Source organism: Varroa destructor, unplaced genomic scaffold (assembly GCF_002443255.2).
Source record: "Varroa destructor unplaced genomic scaffold, Vdes_3.0 BEIS01000003.1, whole genome shotgun sequence".
NCBI classification, from domain to species: domain Eukaryota; kingdom Metazoa; phylum Arthropoda; class Arachnida; order Mesostigmata; family Varroidae; genus Varroa; species Varroa destructor.
Window position 1 is genome coordinate 30,009,921 of NW_019211456.1, and position 21,162 is coordinate 30,031,082.

The window sequence follows — 21,162 nt, forward strand, 5'->3', positions numbered from 1 at the left end:
TTGTTGTTTCAGATACGCGTGTGTTTAAACGTTCGAGCGTCGTGTGATTTGCTTATTACGTTGACATATCCGTTGATAGGAACATACATCCGATTTTGAGAAGATAAGACACAGCTGTCACATTAGAATCGAGAGCTTTGTTTTGCGACTTACTTATAGCACGATCATTCGAGACTAGTAGTTTTTTTTAACTAACGTGTATAATCCACGAAGGGTGACGACGATCTCAGCTCCTCATTGCTAAAATGAGCCTGCTTGAGTTAGCATTGTAAGCAATTTTTGCTTCTTTTTTGTCAGGCTTCTTACTTGGGATGTATATGGGTCAGTCGGTTGCAAGTGCCCGCGGAGCAATATGCTTATTTGATGGTCGCTACCTGCCTTAATAGTTTACTAATTGAAACAAACGCAAACAAGTTCATATTTTCTATATTATTTTGGTACTAGCTTGCTGCTCATTCGATAACGTTAACTAATAAAGACATTATTTCTGTTAGGCTTTATTGACACGTCCGCAAAAGCGCGGTTCACGGCAGTGCATCACTTGAGCAATGCCTTTGAATCCAAAATAGTAGCTTGCTGGTAAGTTATTTGTAGTTAGAACTTAACAGGTTGCCTATTATTTGCCAAAAACAGAATTTCTTCTATAAGATCACAACATGTGTAAGTACGCAATGAACTATCCGCAAAGCAAGCTAATGATAAAAACCGATATACAGGTAAGTGTATGTAGCGAAGGGAATCAACGAAAGGCTTTTTTGGAACCATTGCACTTTGTCGTTTTACGGGTATGGCTATATAGCACACCTAAATCTCCTTGATGGTGAAACATCTAGAATCGATAACCGATCCTAGAACCACTGTGCCTGTATAAAACCTTTAACCAAAGGTGACTGCTCGGCCGCCTCAGTCGTTTGTCCTGTTAGAAGTGTGTATGAATACCTAATGAAGTAGTGCTCAGCAGTTAGCGCCATTACCATCATTACCTTCCCTCCCAGGACAAGATGCAAGATTATGATTCTTAACCTAATATCAGAGAGCATCGTTAGATACAGACGTTGACGGTATCACGTTTTTCACCTACACAAAACGGGGTAGGTCTAGGCACATAGTCAAGCGGGCTGCGTTTGGCCTCACGTTAGGGTGGATTACCTTGGTGTGCTGTTTACTCTGCGGCAAGATTGCATAAAGGCTTAGATATTGCATAACATAAAGCCGCAATTTAATCCTTGCAGATTTCTCCCGACGGCCGAGATTATAGTTCTTGCTGGCGATAGCATCAACTACGTTGCAAACGCCCGTTCGTAGGAAATGTTTTCGTTGAAATTGCCGGAAATCTTTCCGCTCTACTGCAGCGGAAGCATTTCTAATGCCGCAAGAGATATCATCAAGGGAAGATTACCAGTAGTCTCCAACATGAAGATCTGCATTCTAGAAGACAATCTAGGATTAGGTGAGGATGACGCCTTTAAGAAAGGACGCCTTCGCCTGCTTCCCTTGAGTCTAATCGCGTTAACACAAAGCTCTTCATCAACCAAAAAGATCAAGTGAGTGAATCTAAGTGGCAAAAAATATGTGCGCCTGTAGAAATATGAAGTTTGCTACTGTGTCCGATGTGATTTGACCAACTATAGAAGTTTATTATTTAGTTCAGGTTTATTATTAAGGTGTTAATCTGTTAAAATGGAAGTGCTTAAGGTTTGATTCTGCTGATGAACTTAACTTGATTACTAATCAATTTGAGCGCAATACAGTTACTTTCTATAAATAGTAGGCAGCGGTACTTTCCAAACACACAATTCGTCATAGCAACGGTTATCTAAATATGGATCGATAACCGTATAGATAAACAAAATAGGCAAAATGGCGTGCATAGATCCAAGGCCGATTTTTTTTAAGGAGCTAGCGCCTAGCTGTTCGCTGACAAATATTTCAGGACTTGAAAACCGTTGTGTAAAGCACGTGATCACCAAACGTACTAAATGTTGTTTTTTATAAATATTGATGAAAAAATGAAATGACAAATCATCATCAGGCTCCTATTCTTTATCGGTTGATCAGACAACAATCACAAAAGCGATGTCTCTGAAGTAACGTCGAAGAAGTACCGCTACGCCTAGCTAGCGTTTCTCAATATCAGGGCAGATCGAGGCGAAACGTGTTCGATATGTTATACTGTATGTATATAGTAACCAGGAACATAGTTTCGGGCTATTCATACGGTGCCATGTAATATTCTCGGGCTTCATACTCTACTGATTTTTTTATGAGCTTCTATTATTTATTGCAAACGGAATAATCTACATAAAGGATAAATCGAGGTATTTATGATAGGTTATCTTTACCCCTGGCTGAGGTTTCACGCTCGCCGCACCGGCTAGCTTATCTTAAATGTAACGGCTGTTGTAGCACGAAGACGAGCCGTGAGCTTTTGCAGTTAGTCATTTTGATTCAATACGGTATAGCATCGTAGCATCGTTACTGGACGAAGGGGAGCAAAATTTGTCTTCCGATACGCGTTAACGGGAAAAACTGAAGCTTCGGAGCTTAGCGATGCTATGAAACACACAATGTTTGCATGACTACTCTCTAGATACATATCTACAAATACGCTCACCGAAAATATCATTGATAAAAGCTTCTGTCGCCACGTTACATTGTCAACGGCCTATGATTCATTAGTTCAAGTGTACCGTGTGAATAACTGCTAGGTAAAGAAACCCTCGTTGAAGTTGGCCCAGTTTAGGGTGAACTTATGGCCAGCGCGGTGCATCAACTCACCGTAACAACTTACTTATCTCCCGGTATGTTCAACAAAAAACTTCGCCTTGGTTTCTATATGTGTTAAGCAATTATCCTCTGTCTACATGCGAGCGCTTTCGTCTGGACGCTACTTCGATTAAAGAAAACTTTTTTTACACCAGGTGGGCAGTGTGATTCTAATGCACAATGCAAACAAAGGAAGATGTTTATAAAACAAATATACTAACAGTATACATTTGAAACAGCGAAAACATGACTAATAGGACGACCATCTGATAAAATAACTTATGTTATGGTGAAGTGGATTCACGTATCATCCAAGTTTTGCCTTTCATTACTATCCATAAATTATATGATGATCTTTAAGCCAAAGTATATCCTTGCACCCGTAGCTTCACTTGATGTAGCATCAAGATATTTGCATATCGGAAGCGGCCGGTTTTCGACGACTTTGTTGGTATCTGAGAAATACGGCTGCCTTATTTTCAAAAGGTAAGCGCTACGAATCGTGAAATATGCTTGGTGTAATAAACCTTTTGTGATGGAATCATCGGTTAGGTAATCTTAAAGCCACGGATCTACTCTGTCTGAAATGAAAGAGAGGTTACATACGTTTCTTCTATCTTTAACATCACGAATACGCATTTATTAGAAACCGATGGAGCTAAGCAAGGTAGGCAGAACAGCGGCCACTGACACTTCGGCGGGTCGCCCCTTACCTATGTTAACCAATTTCCGTACCTGTGGTTGCTCGTTCTAGCGAACGGCAGAAGCTCCACTGCACACCTCACCAAAAAATACAGAAAAGCAATTTTATTTATGGCAATGGCGCTCAGCTTGCTCCGCCTCAAAATGGCTCCAATCGCAACGTGAATGAAATACGTGTCATTTGGAAAGAGCCTACAACAGAGGACCTTGAATAATTAAATTGCATTATAGTCCCGTTCCTTAAAAGAGAACTGGGACCACACATAGTAACCCGAAATCGTCTTATGTATCTCCTAGGCGACTCGCCATTGCTGTCCGAGCGCTTACGGCATCGTTTTGAGCTCCCAGTAAGGAAAGTTTTCAGGACGAATCTTTGGGGGTACAACAAACAAAAATTTGTGGAGATTTCTTTGCTTTGGGTGCTATAAGTAGAGCGGTTGTAAGTAAAGTCCACAGCAACGGTTAGAAACGGACGAACTGGCTAACGAGCCACAACTTCACTTGCTTTGTTGTTACCATGGAAAGAGGTAGATTTTCACGAGCCTAACGTTGCATAGAGATGTTCCGGCAAAATTACGCTTGGTACCACACTGCTCGTCGCTCTGCCGCTTTCTGGTACGGTTCTTAGGACATCTGGCAGACCTTTCAAATTAGTTGTATGATTTCAAATGGTTTTGTATATACATCTTTTCCTATACTGGAACGTTATATTGTCGACCTGTTTGAAGTCTTCTTCAACTTCTACCAACAAAGCTAAATAAAAATTTTATTAAACTAAGTAATCATCTAGTTCAAGTAATACGGTACGTTTCTATAGTTGTAATAAAATATCCTGGCTACGTTGCAAAATAACGAAGCCACAAAGACGGTTACGAGTATCCAAAGCGGCCAATCATTTCGACAAAATTGGATTTGTGCCTAGTTTTCCCAAAATCAGTTTTGAGGTCGGCTAAGTTACAGATTGTTACATGTTTATTCAATAGTTATAGATATAGAGTTAATCGTAATGTATATCTACTCGTGTGTGTTGAATATTTATGGCCCATTACAATCGGTTTCCGCTCAAGAAACTGGGCACGTTTCTATTTCCTAAAGCTGGTGGAACTGATATCGCTGTTCCTATCTTATGCGTGTATGTATACGGTTATCATAAGAATATAAAGATGGCTTCATTAGTATTCGCCGAGACCTTCTAGGTCTTAGGCGGAATCCCAAGATTCTTTGTATTATTATGCTTACAGAACCTTCGTATTGTACCGGACAGATCATTTTATAGCGATTGATCGATGTTACTACAATTCACTGGTAGTGCGGGATCATTTTCCACAAAATCATATATTTTATTATAATCTGTAACACTTTTCTGTGTTAGGTTTAGCAGATTAGCGTCACACAAAATCCGGCAGCTTTGTTGCCCTCGTAATGAGATCGACTTGTCTACCTAGCGCAAATGACAGTGCCTGTCTTTTGCAGGCTCAATTGACGATCTGTATGAAAACAAAGAAGCTGCAACGTTAACAAATTATTCTATATAGCAATCAAAATGGGTGACATAGTTATCAAATAAAATAATACAATTTTTCACAACGCGAGAGGCACCACTTCGCCTTCGCACAGATAAGGTCGCTAGGTGTATTACATATGCTAAACCTCGTTTGGTAAATAAGCAAACGTGTGCACACAAATGACACAATATCTTGAATTCGTCATGAGGAGTTGGGCCGAAGTCAAACTTAGCGATCTGTTATCAATGGCAGATCCCAGTGCTTTTGCTTTTTCTTTGTATTAGTACTCCCACTGTTACCTTTTCCGGCTCTTCTAGATTCCACATCGGCTTGCTTTTTCCATAGCTGCCAAAACGCGGCTTTCTCGTCACGGTACAAAAATCCTTGAAGTGACAATGTAGTTCTAGCTTCGTTGCTAGACGTTGATCGATGAGAGTTGACTCTGGCGTTTGCAGTCGCCACATGATGCGTACTTCAGGCATCAACGGCCCAAGCAGGGACGGTTGAAACAGCTAGAAACCGTATGCGAACGGAAATGAATCTGTCTGTCCGGCAAATGTCGCAACGTAGACTGCCCCAAACTAGGATGCCAGCAATGCAAAGAGAAGGACGAAGATGCGACGGCAGCGACGCTGATGCCGTTGGAGGGTGTCACATAATCCTGACTCATGTGGAATTACGACTAGAGGTGAATCAGCTGGAGAGGATATGGGGGCAAGTTGACACTGCTATTTCGGTTGAGCCCAGCTGCGTAGCTGTTTGCGGAACTAGAAAGTTCTGTTGAACTGTGTGGAACAGAGAGATATTTGCTTAGCGACAGCGAAAGTTAAGGGGAAACAGAATATACACTAGTGTTGTACCGTGCGTTTTAGTGTATACAGATATTCGGAGAGTTGAAGTAAAAAGAAAGTGAAAAGGATTTTAGCAGTGTGAAAGAGTTTTTGTTGCCACGAAGCCCATCTATTATGCTTAATCACTGTAGATCAAGTAGGGTTAACCTTGTTATTCAGTACTTTTTGTTATTTGTCTCTGACTTCTTTTCAAGCCACTTGACCTAATTAGTAAGTCCTGAGGGATTTTTGCCGTCGGGCCTTTTTGAATGTGTATGCACAAGAGCCGTCATACAGTATTTTTGGGTACGCAAAGAATATGCTTATTCAGGAAACTCTGGAAACGGTGTGCGTATGTATTATCTTCATAAACGTGTTTAAAATATTCATGTGAAAACTCCGGCTTTTTTGCCATCTTTCAATTGTTAGAATAAAAACCTAATCATAAGGCTTACATTATTTATACTGAGTATGCGTCGAGAGGAATCTTACACTGCAGCATATCGGTGCAGGCGGGCAAAGAGAACGTCCTTCAGGTCTGGGAAAGGGCTATAATTAGCATGTTCAGCTCTTTCTTAAGAACAAAAAACTCACAAAAGTGGCAGGCTGGGTAGTGCGGCATGCAATAAACACCGATATGTACCTAGCTAGAAATGGTTTTTAGACCTAGATTTGCAAATTATATCGTCTCACAAACTACATACACACGGCACGACCCCAGATTACTTACACCATATAAGAACTATCTGTTTTGCCGTTGCCTAAAATTAGCTGTGAACGTAATACAGAACAAATATCTAAAACGGGTCAGGTAATTAATTAAAACCGATGATCTGACGGACATTATAATTACATGTTTTCATTTAGGTGGGGATCGTATCGCCTTGTTCTCGATTAAAATAAAATGTACATTATGAACAATATATGGATTCTGAGAAAATAGAATAATTATATTTTATTGCTAGCAGTATAATTTCACATAATAATAGTGATATAATAATAATAATAGTAGTATTCTGTATAATAATTCTTGATATTAGTTGTTACCAAGCGGTCAAATATAGACTTGATTACACTGAAACGTGACCATTAAAGTCGTTAATGTGACTTGTTTACTTTTCGGGAAAACATGAATTATCGAGTTATCAATTAAGCTGCCATGACAAAGTTTGCCACTCCGTCTTATGATCGAAACAAAACAAAATTCTCATTACCCTAGGGCAAAGCACATTTCCTTACTAACAATATACCTGACACAAGCCAAGCATGATGTAACGCTAGCTCAAACTCTATCATGCCCACAAAAAGATCTTTTGTTAGTTAAAGTTCCTTAACACAAAACTTACAAACAACTTGTTTGTGACAGACGCGAATGTGAGCTTTGTTGGCAAACAACTTTTCCCAGAACATACACTGAAGGCTACCTTTATAAATCGTTGACAAGACAATGTTATCTATCTGAACCTGGCAATAACTATTTCAGAACAATGTTCCTTTCAACCAGCTAAATATTTAGTATGGTTCCTAAATTCTACGTCACTTAGGGAAAGAAGAAGGCTTAAAACAGAGACTAGCACATTAGACCTCCAATTAGAAAGGAAATTTACCCGATGGACTCACAAGCAAGTTCAGCCAAGGTGGTCTGTTCTACCCACGTTACAGAATTAACATTTGTGTCTGACAGGTCCCTCATTTGTAGACAGCGTACCCTGTTTAATGCTATCTGGCAGTCAACAAGTCTGAGATGGAAGCCAGTGTTATTCCCAAAGGAAAAGTCAACTAGCTTTTAGCCTTGTTATGGCGTCTAATTGCAGCGAGAGAACGTTACGTTCTCCTCCGTTTTCGTACTTTCGTACTTTTTCGTTTTCCTCCTGGCCTCCCTTGCCCCTTCAAGGAACATCACGAACACATCGACACTTCGCTTCATGTGGCCGACCTCGTGCCTCGCAACCTAAGGAGTTGTACATCTTGGCATCAACGTTACGACGACAAACGCAATGAAGTGTTGGAAGAGGAGTCGCTTTGAAAATTGACATCCTTTGCTTCAGCACAACTAGCGCTGAATAAGTGCCCCATTCTTTCTATCCTGATATCGAAGTACCACTAAAAGTACTAACATCAACTCGCTACATCAAACAAAGAGTTTGCCAGAGTTTTGTACCCTTTGACGCCCCGTTTTAAAAATAACGACAGCTCTGTTAAATCACGCTCATGATTGTTTTTATAGGTTTTAATATGATTGAGCTCGACTTTCTGAGGGTCGATGCTTAAGAACTGTTCGTTTTTTCGTTCGGGTTTATCGGGGCGGACGTATCACTCTTCACAAAGGATTTTCTAGAAAAATACAATTTTTCTTGGACTCTAGCGTACGTAAGTATCAGAAAGAGGGATAAAAGTGCAGAAACGTCGACTCCAATTTTTCCGGATACCAGGCCTAGTTTCTGAACATCGGAAAAGCCGGAAAAACCTAGAAAATCGGCACCGATTTGTTCGATTTGCTATGCATAGATTTTGTCATAAATTATGTACGGATAGCAGTTACCATGACGTGAATAAGATTCGATGCATTTGTAGGCCTTACGAGTCGCCGTTTAGTACGTATCACTCAATAGAGAGCACACGTGCCTCGCCTTCAACTTATTGTACATGCACACCAAGTTTTAGTCAATAAATAGTGATGAATGATGTTGTGAGTTTGTGCAAAGTACGTAGTGGTTACCCCCACGTTACCCCACTTCACAGAGCACACAAGGCTCGATATAATATTACTTAATGAGGATAATTTTTTGAAAGTTATATGTTTGCAGTTGTGGATTCTATGATCTGGGGCAGGTAAGACTATAATAAAAAAGTCAACTGGTTGCTTTTCTCCTTTATAGTCCAGCTTAGGTCCAAAACATATGCACTTAAAATGTGTTAAAAGTCTGATAGAACTCATTTCTGAAACCAGCATTTCCTTGTTAGATAGAAACTACTTGCCCGATTTAGCTTCCATTTTACCTAACCTTATCTTCTCCTACGTGTCAACGATACAATGAGAAAGTTATCTATGTTTATCAGATTCCCTTTTGACTTCTGCATATGACACTGCCTTTTCATTCTCTATATATGTATGTATAGGCTACATTTCATTTTTCAAGTGTCCCTAGCAGACGATTGCGTCGTCGGGAAGCCGGCCTCTTTCTATTCGTTAGAAAACGTGCGTCGGAGAACTGGATCGACCGACGATAAGACGGTATTGCCGAATGGCAACTGTTGCTACTACATAGGGATGGTATAGAGAACTACAACGACGGCAAGCAAGCCAAACTAACAGACGATGCCTGGCTGGCTGTTTACCGCCAGCAGGGACCCCAGGGAGTTCTGTGGCAGGAACTGTGATGCCTCTACCCATAACAAGACTGTGAGGCACACGACGCATAGTTTCTTCCAGCGCGATTCAGCCCGTACTGCCTTCTGACCAGAACAACGGCTCTCTGTCACTTGGGACTTTCGTTGTCTTTTATATGAGTGTTGATCTCTTTGTGCTGCCATCTGACAGTTTCCTTTCATCGCAACTTAGCCCGCAAATCGTCAGCTCGCCCGAGTATAGTATATGCCGTAGGGGATTCCCGACGGTTTTCAGTCTGCACTGCTTGCAGTCAGTCTGGCTACTCTTCATTGTTAAAGCCGTTTAACTATTAGCAAAGGTTAGTGGTGCGTGTTATTCGTTTGAAATGGACCCTCCCTGGCCTCACGACCCAGGCAGCATAGGACGCACTGGTGAGAAATGAAGAGCGTCGGCTGCGAGAATACCCTATCAGCAAAATACTACGGCTTTTTGGCTGGCCGATTCTGCTGCATTGAAAGGTCGCTAGTACTATTGCTTTTATCGTTACTGCTTCGACTGCTTCCATTCTCGCAGAGGCAAACGTGTGGCCAAAAAAGCGGTAAAGGGGGCAACAAAGCGGCATACCATGATTAACAAGAGTAGAGGTTTTTTTTTGTCTATAGGACTGCTACAATTAATACTAGTAGTAGTACCTATTAGACTCTGTTACGTGGGTATGCGTATTAGCTAATGTTACGTATGTTAGATAACTGCGAGCAGAAACTACATTACGTGAAAATTGAGAGAAAAAGCCTTTTGGTAATTGGTGTGCTACCTAAACGGGTAGTTTCAATATTGCGAAGGTTGAAAATATTATGAAACGTTTTTTTTTTTAATCTAAGTGGTAACTTTTGATGCCAGTACAGGTTTAACTGTAGCAGTTGATAGTTCTATCAGATTCGGCTGTTGCATATGACAATAGAGTGCGCGCTAACACAGGGAATGTGGTATAGAACAAAAGTTACAGATATACAATTTGAAATATCTTTGCTTTGTGTCTCGTCGATTGATCACGGAAGTATTTAACCCACTGTCCATCCCCCTAAGCCATGTTTCGTTTCTGGCATGCACGAACAATTGAATACGCCCTGCTTTGCAATGCAATCACCTGCTACTTCTTAAATGGCAATTTTATTATATTTTAGACAAAAAAGAGAATTAAAAACGGGAACGTTTTTCCAGAGGTAGCGGCTTGCACCAGCACCAGCAACAGCTATAGACTTCTGTATCGATATATATCGAACTTTGCGTAAATAAATACGGGCACATTGTTAGTCAGAAGCGCGCGTCCGTACTTTTCAGCAAAGCGGTTCCTTTACGCTCTCCCAGCCATGCCAACTTGTGCAACCTCGAACTGCGCGATTTTTTCTCGGTCTTAGCTCAGATTTCGCTGAGTGTACAGAAACTCCGTCGGCCTCCCAGGTCCTTCGAACTTTCTTTTGTCAGCTATCATAGGCCGGCAGCTCTGTAGTTCGTTTTAAAAAAAAATAGGTTCGTCGTCCTGAGCGGCCTGTATTCGCCTGACCGATTTTGACATTATGGTTTTAGAGCAGTACAATGTAGACTGCTGCTTGTTCCACAAGGTACTTCACTCAGTTTCTTCGACCTTCTGCTACTTGACGCCGGCCAGGAGGGCGTATAATGTCTGGGTTGAACTAAACTTCGACAAATTGAGGACTAAAATCTCAAGTTAGATTGGGAAAATACGTAAAAATGTCAGCCGATTTTAAAAATATGTATTGCTACCCTTATGGTTAATTTTGGATTTGCACTGAATTTATACGATAGATTAAAATTTTGCTTTTCTCGAAATAATTTTACAATAGTCGAACGGACGATACCTGTTAGCTTAAGATAGAATGGTTTTGTGATAAGTACAGGGTATTGGCTTACTCAATTTTCTTGCTACCGTCTCATTATTTTATCAGTTATCTAGAGCTTCTGGTATGCGTTGAGATTTATAGAATTGTTCTTCTAGCTTTAACTTAATAATTTTGATAATAACGATTAATTGTAATTTTTGTTATCTAAAGTTTACATAAGTATTGTGTCCGTACGTAGAGATCCTGTACATGCAACGCCAATTACCAGCTATGTCTATAGAATTCCATTGACATACTCTGGATGGCACATAATCGACTAGTCGTTTTTTCTTCTTAAGCTGTAAAGAAAGTCCATACCCACATAAAATATTTTCAACAGCAGTCTTCAGAAGTAAACGAAAATCCTCTCCTTTAAAAGATCCACGAAGAATTATGACTGTGGATTTAGTGTCCTGCTCCTGACGACAAAGATAAAGGCTATTGTTCAAGTGAGCAAACCAAGCTTCATCAAGATCGAGCACATGTATCGAAATCTTGTCAACAAACGACGAAGGCCAGAGAGTGATTCAAAAACTCTTTAACAGGATTTGCTTTAGAAAAGTATTTTTGTAGTTGGCACTCGATGAAGCCAGTCAAAGGTACTGAAAATCCATGTGAGTTGTAATTAAAATCCCGCCAAGTAAAACAACTTCTAGTGGGGAGACGCAGTAAGATAATCCAAATATTATCGATATGAAACGCGGAACTGGTATCTGCTTGTATGCCGGGGTAATTGAAATTAACTTGGCTCGTAGTTACTACCTGAGCTTGCGTTCGTCGATACATTAGAACGGTAATGAGCAACATAAACAATGCAAACGAGTTGGCGAAATTCAAAATGCGGCTAGTCTAGTACATGAACCGACGGCTTGCGACATTTCATAGACACGGGAGTCGAGAAGTAAGAATATTCATGGGGATCTTCCTGTCGCTAGGAGGCTCAAAGTAACTTGGTATGTCAACATGTTGATCAGACAGCCAACTTATCGAACGGTTGTTTGTAGAGTCGTTAGTGATACGTATCAATGTTGCCCTTGGCTGACAGTGATCATACGGAGCTTGGCTTCTATTCCCATCTACCAAGTGATACGAAATGCAGACAATCTGCGGGCCTGATTTTTTTAAAGACAAGCAAGCATCGTATAGTATGTCCATAAGACGCGAGTGTCGCATTTACCTAAGCAAGCGAACGTTTCCATTATTCATACGAAAAAATAAGGATATACCTGTACATCAATAAATCTATTCTAGGATGAACTCATATCTATCCCAAATTCCATAAATATGTCCTGTTTATTACGTTAGCTGGGATGCCGTTATCGGTCATTGCCGGTTGTCTACGGACACGTTCTCTAGCATCGAGAATATTCCATAATGAAAAGTGACGCTATGTTCGATGTACGGTTGAGGTTTTCCTACGAGTAAAACATTAAATACGAAAGTTTTTTGTTCAGTTCAATATATAACGTGATCGCTTTCTGAACATGGAAACACTTCGCTGCCATCGTTCTAACAGCAAAAGTTACAGCTGTCGTTACAATTACTGCGGACAACATTGAACCGGTTACATATCTCAAGGACTAAAAAGGCTTTACAGGCTAAGACAGCATATCTGGTCGAACATTGAAGTAACCAGTCGCATACTTACGCCGTCATCCGAGCGCGTCTATGACAACACAGATTATGAAATGAAGACTAACGACGTACACATATTCCCGTTTAACATGAAAATTATGCCTCACCGTATTATCAGCAGTTTCAGTAGCCATGTCAGCTGAAATAGAAGTCATTATCTCGTCTCGGTGCTATTAAGCGCAGAGGCGATTTTCGATAATGATTGATTACCTGCTATTCGCTCCAACGGGTATTACGGAACTATTAGTAAGTAAGATCCATGAGGCGTCCAGCGCAATAGCTTCCAGAAAGTAAAGAAAGCTCCCCGGTACGGTAAGCAGGAACGGAAATACGTGTATTTAGTTGTGTGTCCGTGATCTATGAGAGTCATCGCCTCGTGTTCATCAAACGCCTTGTACGAAACTGCTTAGGGAGAACCAGAGCTACCCATATAAGGATATAGAAATATGGGATTTGACGTTCATCTGAAGCAGGTGAGCAACTTGAATCAAACATTCCATTCTAATTCAACACAGATTATGTCCCATTAGAACTGCATAATGGAATCAGTCACATAAAAACATAAATGTTTCATTATCGAGTTGAGCCAGTAAGGCGTTTTTCATATGACCTTAAAGCTTGTCAGCCAAAAACACACGGAGCTTTGTGACATAAGTGCTTGAGAACGACCTACTCCATAGCACAATGCTAGATAACAACGTTTTATAAAATAGAATGAACAAAGTGTAAGCGAGTTTAGCTTCGTAAAATGCATTTGACTAAAAAAAACTATAGAAATAAGAGGTTATGGAACTGGCGAAACGCATTCTCTGTTTCGCAAGCACTAAAACACAAAGGACATACGCTAGTTCCACTCTCAGAAGGCTAAATGGTCTGTGTTCGATCGGTTCATAGCCGCTCCAAGGTTTTCTTTTTACAACCCAGCCCCGCATATACCGTGCGTTCCGTTAAGCGCAGTCTCCTCACACCAAGGGACCCACACTCTACTTGCCCGGTTCACTGGATGGGACAGCAAAAGAAAAGAAGCCTTGATCAGATTTAAATCGTGCGCAAGATAAAATACAGCTTCTACTGCGTACGATTGTGAAAAGAAGTATCGGGAGGGACACGCTCAGATCCGCAAACGATTTACTCATACATTATAAAAAGATTTATCACAGCTCAGCGGCAAAATATTATGTCATATATGAAGCGTACGTTACGTTAATGAAGTTAGTCGTCCAATAAGTAAGGACAACGTTATATTTTCCTACATTTTGATGCGATTTAAAAATTCCTTCAATTACTTGGCTGTTTTAAGAATACATAGTGGAATTCTCGAAAAGCGACAAGCATGCCATTTAGTACTTAAGATTTCTTAAATAGTATTTAAAAAGCATTGAGGTAACTCGAACGCTTCTACAGCATAACTACATGTCTGTGTCCCTTTGCTATAATGGGAACAAAATAGTGAAAATCAATTGATAAGTTTGTAGCCAATAACGAATCATACGTTTACCTACTTTTGTCTCTACTAACACTGTTAGCACCAGCACTTACTTTCTTACCTAAATAACGAGCTTACTTTCCTTTTTTTTTTTTATCCTTTCGCTCATGTATGTAGTTGGCAAACACGCTGATAAGATCTGGCCACTGCAGCTTCACTCCCACAAACCACAAACAAAGCCACTTCTAATAACGTTCATTGGTCTTATCTCGACCATTGAAAGGAGACGCGGATTTGTGGCCTTATGCAACCTCAACTCTGCTAACATCAAACCGCTAAAATCTAAGACCGACACAGTGGTTTCGTCTAAAGAAATGCGGGACTCAGGGCTGAGGGTCTGTCTGCGCTTACAGCGCATGCTAGGTAGCACGAGCAGGATTGCTTAAAACTAATCAAGGAAACATTCAAACAGCAGGTTTGGTTTACGCCGTATCGCTTGGCAGAAACAAACCTCAAGTGTGCGTTTGTGTACAGGGTAGTGTTTTCAACGTCAGTGGCCTTACAGATTAGAGCAAGATAAACAAATAGACAGATAGGCAAGAGCAGCGAGATAGAAAGAGTTGGGGGACGGACATACCTCATCGCCATCTTTGAAATGATTAAAACTGAATAAGTTCCATATTTAGCTAGGAAAGAAACGAACGTACTGGCGGAACGTACGCGCTGAACTCACGGAACACCTTTCCACCACTGCGAGGGTCCTCAGCAGAAAGGCAACGTGTCTGTCTGCTCGCTGATTCGGTAGGCTCGGTAGCTACGCCGCACACAGCATATCAGCGCTTGGCCCTTTGAGTAGAGCTCGTTGAACACGAAGAGATTCAGAGAACAAACATTGAATAGCAAATAGTGAACCTGCCTAAACCCTTCAGTGCGGCTCTCTACCACAGGCAGACAAGCGAGTTAAAAGCGAGTCAAGAATATGGAACATCATTAAGGAAACATGCACTGCCCGCTTTTTTTTTCCTAACTATTCCCTTTTATTCGATAGTAGGTAAGACATTCTCGATCGATTTAAGTTTGTTCTTCATTTCTATGTTATGTATGAACTGCGGAATTTATGTCAAGATGTCGCCAAGAGCTAATTGTGTGAACGAAATGTACGTCAGTCCTGAAAAAGACCAGCTTCGTAAAAATATGAGAGCATAAAAAAACACTACTTTTCGTGACGTATGTCGTGTAGTATGCTGATGGCGGGATCAGAACTGTGAGAACATCTTGTTCTGTTTTCGACGCCTTCTTCTTGGAAAGCCCATCATTAATGATGACGGAGTTTTTCTAAGGAAAGCCGTTCAGTGGCACCGCTTGTTGTGTCTGCTTTGTTTCACGACATTTTTTGAGGCGGGGTTAAAAATTGCTTTAAAATCTGCAGGACATTTTGCAGTAGAATGATTTAACGTGGACGTCTTGCAGGCCTTAATTATTGACTTACCAGATTGAAGTCCACTTAGTAGCTCTAGATAGATATATTTTTACTATCTGACAAAGGCTTATAGGTGCAAGTCCTGTTTTCGATTCCTCTTCAAAATTTCTAATAATTTTGGCTTTTTTTAATTTGAAAAATTGCAATCATTATGCATTTTTCGCAAAGTCTTCCCGAAAATAAGCATGCGTTAATATAGGCCGGCGAACAGTGTGGTGATGACACCGTTTCTTAGAACAACCATGCGATTGTTTCATATCCAGTCTGGTCCGGATGTTTTTAAATTTGGCAGCTTGAGACTGACTTTGCAGAAGGCTGTAACTCGCTTGAGGTAATCAGACTATCGGCAATGGAATCAGTACTCCTTGTATATTTTTTTGCAAGTCAGCTTAGAGGATCTTTAGACGGACATTTTCGAGGTTTTCCTCCTTTTTAAACGAGCCATTGCGTTTGTTAAATTTGGACGCAAGCAGCTTAACTTACCTACTACAGTGCTATTTAAGATTATTATGAATATTAACTTTGCTTTATAATCTATAGACATAGAGATGAGGATTTTCGAAACTCTACAATTGAGTCGCACTATAAAGTTATAGCAATGCGTTTTGTCAAGTTCGCAGGGTTCTCATATTAGCTATTACAAAAAGCTGCAATGTAAACCTGAGGGGTTAGTTGTAAATTTTTCTTGAATAACACAAGATCTTGCATTATGCCAGTATTCTATTTTTTTCCCTATGCTTATAATGACCTTTTCTGCCTAGTTTTTTCCTCATGCATTTGTCAGCAACTACCGGTGCTTATTTTTTTACCCTGGAATACAAATTAGCAGAGGTTACTGCCTTCGGGATGAGGAATAACGGACCATTAAAAGCACCGTTTAAAATAGCACATTTTTATCTCAAATTATCAATGGTACCGCTACGTTTCGTATACGTACCAACTGTAAAAACAGTAACGTGTGTGTCAACTCGATTCCATAAAAGCATTGTGATCACTACGAAATAGCTGCCATCTCTGCAGCAAAAATTTTCAGGTTTTTCCCTGATTTTACATGCTATATCGTTACATGCACATGCAATGAACCTAACTTTACAAAATACAATAGTGCTGGTTCACCAAAATCGCAGCTTGTATTATATTAAAGAAATTTTGACGTTTATCTACAAATCCATTGTTATTAAAAGTCGTTAACATATTGAGAAAAAAAGCTTGTACGCTCGGCGCTAGCTTCTTTGTCTGTCGCAGTTGTAGACCGAAAACACCCTGAGATCAATTCTGGATTCAATTTGGAGCTTTGTAGATGGTTTTCACACGTGTAGAAGCAAAGCAGACCCCATAAATTTGTTTATACGCTTCACGTGCGCTGGAAGCCAAATATACACCAAAGCCAATCACCGCGACCGTCTTGTTCACCTGTGATAGGTAGCCTGGCTTTTATAATTATTCGGCCTTCGAAACTGGAGGTATGGTCCTATGTAAACTCGAGCTAGCACGCAGATAAACTGCATTGAATATGCGCTCGACTTCAATGGTTGCATATATGTATATATATGAAAATACACGTGTGCATACGCGTATTTGCGTCCATATGTTCCGCGGGCGCCCTGGAAAAAGGTTCTAACCTATAGACGGCTTTGATGCATTGATGTGAAGGCGAAAGCGTCGCAGGACAAAACTTTTGCTACCTGACAATTGACGATGGAAAAATGATGCTGAGACGATGTGTTTGATTTTTTCCGCGTATCCATAGGATTGCTTCCGGATGGTGATTACAAATGCATGTTAGAGGTTTCAGGCCGACTGGCGAGGGAGTAGGTTAGGTTCACTGTTATAATCATAGCATTGGTTGCTTACTTACAGTATTTTTGTACTTTTTATTATGGTTAAGGCTGGCTTTACCATGACACCTTATTGCACAGATAACCTGATTACATTGTGAACTTTTACTACCTTATTTCTGTTCTTCGCGCCCCTCGAGATAAATGATTTTCTAACTCTCAGATTAACTAACTCAGATTAAGATAATCTGTTAATACTGGCGTAGAAACCATAACTAAAAATTTGTGATCTGTTTTGCTTTCGTATCATTTTGTCGCCTAGAAAGGCCAGTAAAGGACATTTTTCTCTAAATCCTGTGCTAGATAATACAATATTATAGTTAGTATGCACTGCTTATAATACAATCACCATACCGAGACGAGCGATCCTCTATGTATGTATGTATGTTAGTTGTGATAGTCCTGTTGCCTGTAAATGAACCGTCCTTGCGTAACGGAATTGCTGCTCGACTCCTTTTTAAATGGAGAAAACGATAGAGGACATATTCAGCATTACACAAATGTTATGTTATCCTCCAGTCCTCTGGTCTTGTCGCTGCAATAAACGGCAGATGAGATTTTGTTAACATTTTAAAGGTCCGATAAACTTATTGAACTTTGTTGACAATAGAAGGAGACCGTTTACTGGATGTTTAAGGTCTGTTTTAACTTAAATGCTTCTTTCGCATCCAGGCACTTCTTGATTCCTGTCGCTGTGTTTACGAATGGAATGCTGTGCAGTGAAGAAGTTATTTTTATATAAGCTACTAATTTTATTCCACAACTAAAAATATAAAAAGTAAAACTTCTGAAAGTTAGCCCAGTTAGAACAATGCGTCATCTATTCGTCACGGTTGATGTAAGGTTGTATCTCATCGTGACCAATGATTCAGATTTCAGTTTACACATAAACTATAATACAAGCAGGTGGGTTTCATTGTCGCATATATCTGTAATACGATGCGAGGTTTTGGCATGGGTTTGATAGTCCGAGTGTCTATAGGCACTTGGCTGTACATTCTAAATTTATTACATTATCGGAGCCATAGTATTCAAAAGCGGGCATTCTTGCTCCAAAGCTATGCAGATGACCCATACGAGCCACCCTCAATCAGTGTCAATTCGACTATCGGCCTCTTTCTCCCGGCGTGCAGAGTCAGTGAGGGACGGTAGTAGAATTTTACGCGCAGAGAACTTTACGAATAAATTAACAATATATCTACGCAAAAGTAAGTAAAAATTATCCGACTGTCAGATATAATTTGAAGTGCTAATTCAACACAACTAAATAAACTAAGAACATACAACATATGGACATTAATTTGACTGGATAATACGGAAAGAACCGCACAGCTTGAAGCGACAAATTCAGATTATACGAGGTTATATATATATATATATATATGTTGAAATAAACATATCGGAATATTAGCTGTATGTTTTGATTGTTTCTATATTAATAGTCCTCATTAGGATCTCAGCCGAAATCCTGCTCGTCACTTTCGATGCAATGCTGACACAGCAATAACCTTCATCGATGTTTAGGCAAGCAAGACCTTATGAACCGCTTTTTAGGATGCTATGCTTGTTGAGAAACGAGTAAAACTGGTTTGATTGACAAAAAAAAGTTTGCCTTTCGTTAATAGATATTATACGCTTTCTTAGCAGGCGTGCAGGACAATGCGGCCGAAGAAGAATCTGGCTGGTTACTCTTCCAAGCAGCGTCTTATAGGCTTATGCCTGACCTTACTCCAGCGATCAGTATCAGCGTTTCGTCATTACATTCAGCCATTGAAGCTATTTCCGGAACACGATGTAACTCGGCTCGGAGAAAGAGAGGTGCGAAACTTTCTGGAAGGCATCGTGACTAGAAAACAGCACACATCATATGTATTACTAATAATATATAACCAAGATAACTCAATAATATAAAACTTTTTTATATTAGGTAGATAACGAAAATCAACAAAAAAAGTAGTAAGTTAGTCTTACTTTGCAGATTATTGTTTAGGGTTACAGACTTAACAGATGACCACCAACCAATACAGGTACGGGCTTTTGCCTCCACAGCTTTTTATAAGATTGAATGTAGTTGAATCTTTGAGCAAAATTTAATAGACCTTATTTTCATATCATTTCACATACTTGTCATTCTACGATGTTAAATATCAATTGGCAATTATCTTGCCAACTGGTGTCAGCTCCCTTCAAAAATCAATAGGTAAATTCTTAGGTAGGTGATCAATATATTATTTCTCTGATTTCAGAAAAACTCTTAAACAGGTACTCCTTCTAATGTTAACCACTATTGTAAATGATCATTTCATCTACAGGACACGCTTATATGTTATGTAGGGCGGTTCGATTTGTCTGCGCGTAAGCTCGCTGCCTGCCTTTGTTTCTCCCAGCCAGCCTATTCTGTGTGGCTGGATGTTTTCCATCTTAATCGGCTTACCATTGCTGACAAAATAACAAAATACGAAACTCGAATAATAGGAAAAGTTAAACAGACGGGGCGAATGGCACTTTCTGAAGTACAAGTATTAATGCGGGAAAGTTTTTAGTTCGCATTGGAAGACAGGCTGAAGAACAGGACTAGATTTGAAAATCATACGAATATTACTCATAAAAGCGTTATTTTTTTTTAGCGAAATTTAGATAGGCTGTACTATTTCAAGTGCCTTCGATAGTTTTCCATTTCGGTTTCGAGTTAGAAGCCGTTTTGAGCGTCGTCGAAAAAAGGGAGCATTCCAAAAGTATTACGCCCATGGATAAGCGTTACTAAGACCACAAACATGGCTAACCTGGCGCGATGACTAAGGTGGTTCCGGTCTAATGACCCAGTAGCGCCCAATCAATTTGTAGTTTACTTTACAGGGCCGGGCCAGTAAAGTAACGTGAGTGCTGATCTCGGTGCAATAAAATCTATCCATCGAAATCGGTTTCGGCCCACGCTAAATTCTGCTCAACTCAAACGAACTACTTGAAGACGTTTAGGACATGAATATGTTTCGACATTTGGCAAAAATTTCTTAATAGGGTTGAAAGGCAATAGGGCGGTTCGTTAGTAGGCGTCTCTATATCGTTAGCGGAATGGTAATTTGATTGGTAAAGCTATCGAATATTGACAAAACTGGCCATCGGAACGGTATTACTGATTCAATTCCCGTACACCAAACATAAAATCTCTTGGCATCGTTCCTGAGCCAATACTGTTAATGTTGACTGAAAAAGGCCCATGTATCGTTCACTAAAAAATAATGGGTTTCATTTTGAAACGAAATTACGTAGGATGTATACAAACGTATCGCATATACGTATGTAGGCAAAAAAAAAAAAAATCATAGCCATTTTGTTTTTTTTTACTTGTTTGATGTATTAAGTTTGCTTTTTACTTGTGGGATGTATTAAGTAGCCAAACAATTCAAACTGATCACATTCCCTATTTTTCAGAAAAAATAAGACACCTATTTCCTCAAAAAATTATTGGAAATGCGCACCGTCATTCTCTCTGACCCTAAAGCCAAAGATGTAGCTGCTTTGCATAAAATTGTTAATAACACGTAAGTCAGGTGGAAACATAAACGAGATCGGCCTTCAACACATTACGAGCTCACAATAAAAGGTTATCGAAACCAACTTCATACCAATATTTCTTTATCCCGTTATCTGCTCTCCAAACATTGTAAATCTGCGTATCGCCTGTCTACCCTAATCGACCTATACGTGTCAATATCGTGTACGTAAATTTTCCACCGGAGACCAGCCG

The 21,162-nt window shown here is 40.0% G+C and overlaps 3 long non-coding RNA genes across 3 annotated transcripts; 1 reads left to right on the forward strand and 2 right to left on the reverse strand.

Annotated features, from left to right (window-relative positions):
- The first annotated feature begins 931 nt into the window (after positions 1–931).
- Positions 932–19,533, forward strand: LOC111248087 (uncharacterized). The gene is made up of 3 exons (XR_002672400.2): positions 932–1,091; positions 1,233–1,544; positions 19,059–19,533. It is a non-coding gene; the product is annotated as an uncharacterized LOC111248087 (long non-coding RNA).
- On the reverse strand, positions 4,419–14,831 carry LOC147756792 (uncharacterized). The gene is made up of 2 exons (XR_015323259.1): positions 14,734–14,831; positions 4,419–5,758 (listed from the first exon to the last, which is right to left on the reverse strand). It is a non-coding gene; the product is annotated as an uncharacterized LOC147756792 (long non-coding RNA).
- Positions 10,266–14,727, reverse strand: LOC147756793 (uncharacterized). The gene is made up of 2 exons (XR_015323260.1): positions 14,218–14,727; positions 10,266–13,669 (listed from the first exon to the last, which is right to left on the reverse strand). It is a non-coding gene; the product is annotated as an uncharacterized LOC147756793 (long non-coding RNA).
- Positions 19,534–21,162: the final 1,629 nt, after the last annotated feature.